Consider the following 4,157-nt stretch of genomic DNA (forward strand, 5'->3'; position numbering starts at 1 on the left):
GTTAAGTCACACCCTGCTCTACTCGAGAGTAATGTGTCATTCAATAGGTATAAAAAGTTGCTCTTAAATAGCTAATGGTCAGGAAGGTACAGAACATACAACACAGTGACATTTAAAAATATGAAGGCATAGCATCTCCACAACCAAGGTTATGTCCAACTATTGAGAGCACAATCAAATACAAGCATTGCTTATGTCTAAATCTAGAACCAAATGCATTCCATGTACACTATCAAAAACTATTTCACTGGTTATAATCTCATCTTAACCAATTTTAGAAACAGACACAAATAACATTCTTAACAGCAAGGGCAAATAAGTCACTGGAACTATTTAAGGAGAATCATAGATAACTTCCATCTTCCAACATATACTATATGCCCAAGTACAGGGCTAACTGGACAAAGTGTCTTTAGTACACCTAAAGATCTCTTTTAGTTCATCTCTTCTGGCCTTAAATTATGATTTTGGGTCAGTGGTGGCCTAAAGCAGTCTTGACAGCCTCTGAAGTTGTATCATTACACAAGTTCAAACAGGCCTTTTAATAATAAAGCAACACACCAAACACTTTCTGGAGTATATTTAGCTATAGCTTATAAAGAAAGCCAATAAAAATAAAAGGAGAGCCAGTCTCAGACTGAACACTACAGTCACAGTCTGATGTCACTGACATTGCAATACATCAACAAAAAATCCATGGTGTTGCTACTCACTAACCTTTCAGTAGTATTTCTGGAGTGGACACACAAAATGCAGCATGAATACCAATAAGCGATGGCAGGTTGCGCAGTTAGTTTTAATATTCACAGAAGCCAGATTTCTACTGCCAGAGAAGTGATCATGTTATAAGTCATTGCCCCTGCCCATACTCTATTTCTTAAAATGTTTCTACAGTAAAAGCCATGTTAAACTGGCATTTTACTGAACAGAATACTCTATTAACCAGAATTTCCAGTATCTCCCAATACAAATCCTCACTTAGGCAACTGGAATCTTTGCCAAGTCTATCCAGCATGCACATCAAGTATTTCTGTTGCTTACATTAGTTATTGACACTGCTGATAGAGAAGCTGCTGGGTATCTGCAGGGGAAGGGGAAAGGGATCTGCGCAGAGCAGGGTGGGCTGGGGCCAGTATAACTCTCAGATAACCAGAATTTAGATAACTGGCACCCCCTTATCCTACTCATGCAGTATAACAAACATTTATAGTACTAGTTTAGGAACTCTATGCAATCAAAATCTATTTTATGCATTGTAAAGTGTCAACACTTATGGCAGTGAATACAAATGCATAAGGAAGGGATGGGCAATTATTTTGGGTGGAGGGCTGCTTATGGAGTTTTGGCAAGCCATTGACTGCCACATGACAGGCAGCCAGGGACAGAAATATTAATTTTCTAAATTTTTTAGGGGTCCCACAGGCCAGATAGAATGGCCTGGCGGGCTGCATTTTACCCACTCTTGGCATAAAGGTCCTTCCATCAATATATAGCAGAAACACCAATCCTGTAAGCAACCAAGAGGATGCCACCAGCTGCAGAATGTTAGCTACCAAGGTGCACTGGATGTGTTCTTTCCTAATTTTTAATACACTGTTCCCTTTCTAGAGCAGTGGCTGCCACCCCTCCAGAGGGCAGCTGCAGCCTGCCCCAAACAGATCCAGGGGCACATGCATCCCCTTTCATCCCTACCCCCACAGGGAACTGGCAGGACTACCCCCCCCACCCCGGGACAAGCAGTGGCTCCATCCCACACCCACCTCGTCTCACCCTGGCTGGGTAGCAGCCACCTGAGCCCCAGCCCCACTTCCTCCTCAACACATGGGGCAGGGGGCAAAGGCACTGATCTGCCTCCCATGCCCCTTCCCTCTCACCACAATAGACTTACTAGATGCATGCAGCTGTATAGGAAGTCAGACTTGTATTGGCTAACATGCCTCCTTAAAAATCAGCTATTGGTATCAGCCCCCAAAACCTTTATCAGTGCACCCCTATTAATTATCTAAAAGGGCTTTGAAACTAAAGCTTGCAAAATCCATCAACTCTGTGTCCTGCGTTTCTACTTCATTAGAAAGCTTAATTTGGCACAGTTGACTCCCAAATAGTCAAAAAAAATATCCAGCAATTTCAGATGAACCTACATTATTATAACTACAAAAGCCCATGACAACACTAGTACCTTAAATTAAGAATATGAAAATAAATTACTGTTTAAGTTGCTTGCTACTTCATATTTAACTTTACGCCTACTGCTTTTAATTTACATGATGATAGCTACTCAACAACAGAGCCAGACTCAAACTGCTACAATACTGGCCCCACAACAAGGGTAACAAAACCCCATGTCATAGGAGGTAGGGGCAAGGCCAAGCCTATCCTGGCTTATAGGCAGCCCCCCCAATCTCAACTGATGTCTCTCCAGCAACAGAATATTTAACTCCTATTTTCACTAAGCCACCAGGGTCTTGCTACAGACCCAGATGTCCATTGTGCTGCCTCATTATCACTGAACCAAGCAACACAAACTGCACCATGCAGGGTACATTCAGATACTCCTTCACCAGTGCCATGCCTACATTTCCTGCCTACAGTAAGTACAGCACCCTTCTGTCATCTACGCTGGTCAGATGAAGCAATCCCTACATAAAAGAATGAGTGTACATAGATCTGACATCGCTTCCAGTAACCCAGAAAGGCACATGACAGAACGCTCGCTTTCCTGGACATTCCATCATTGACCTCTAAACAGCTGTCCTTACATTTAAAAAAGCTGGAATGTAAAATTTTAGACTAAGTCACACGCAGGCTGGATTGTTTTAACAGAGGTATCAACAAGGGGCTATGCTTTATCCTAGTGGTACTCAACCTTTTTGGCCAGTGGGCTGGACAGGCAGGCGGTATGCAGGCCAGATCCAGCCAGTGGTCCTGATCTGGTGCCCAGGGTGGTCACTGTGGGATCTCATCCAGCTGTAGGGTCAGTGGGAGCAGCCTGCCTCCATCTCATTTTGCAGGTGGAAAGGGGGTTTGAGACAAGACCCAGGGGGGTACTGGACTGGGGCTAACTCACCATGTTGAGCTTGGAGCTCAGCAAAGGAGGAAAGGAGGCTGTATTAATGGACACCACTTCCCTGCTCCCAATTTCCCAACCTATGGGGAGCTCTGTGGGCCAGATAATACAACTCTGCAGGCTGCATGTGGCCCACAGGTCAGAGGTTGAGCACCTGCCCAATCCCATTAGCTGGATGAGTGGCTGCCCCTCCAGTAATTTATCTGAGTTGACCTAAGCAACCCTCAGATTGCCTTTCAGCAGCATCTCCTCCCCCTGTCCCTTTCCCATCTGGATAAAATCTTTCCTTTCTGCTAATCCATTTGCAGCACCTGAAGCAGGGGACTGGTGCCAACTGTGGAGAGCCCAGGTGCTGCCAAGCCCCACGTCACTGCTGCCAGACTGTAGTGATTCAACAGAAAGGTAGTCACTGGCAGGCTTGCCTGGGAGCTCTGAAGTCTTCAGGACAGACTGGACTTGGTGCCTAAGCTCTGAATCACAGCTCAGGAGCCCCAGAAGGGTCTGACAAGCTCGTGACTAGGTTCACCCAGGACCAGTCCACAGAGACCACAAGTTAGTGGCCCGGCAAGCGAGGAAAGGGCACAAGGTACCAGCTTTCCAAAGGCAATGCTGCCCGTCCTCAGCTTAAGCCCCTGCTGGAAGGGGGCAGCTCTACCAGCCAGGCCTTCTCTGACCCCAACTCAGCCTCCCACAGGCCCCAGGGCAGACCTGGCCCCTTGCTGCCCAGTGAGGGGGCCTGGGCAAACCTAGTCATGAGCTTGTCAGAACCTCCTGGGGCTCCTGAGCTGTGATTCAGAGCTTAGGCACCAAGTCCAGCCTGTCCTGAAGACTTCAAAGCTCCCAGTCGAGCCTGCCAGTGACTGCCTTTCTGTTGAATCACTACAGTCCAGCAGCAGTGACATGGGGCCTGGCAGCACCCGGGCTCTCCACAGTTGGCACCAGTCCCCTGCTTCAGGTGCTGCAAATGGAGTAGCAGAAAGGAAAAATTGTATCCAGAAGGGAAAGGGACAGGGGAGGAGATGCTGCTTTAAAGCAATCGGAGGGGCTGAGCCAGCGCGGGCCTCTCACCGGCCCCGGAGCCGCCCTTCCC

The sequence above is a fragment of the Alligator sinensis genome, unplaced genomic scaffold, assembly GCF_000455745.1.
Source record: "Alligator sinensis unplaced genomic scaffold, ASM45574v1 scaffold297_1, whole genome shotgun sequence".
Taxonomy (NCBI): domain Eukaryota; kingdom Metazoa; phylum Chordata; order Crocodylia; family Alligatoridae; genus Alligator; species Alligator sinensis.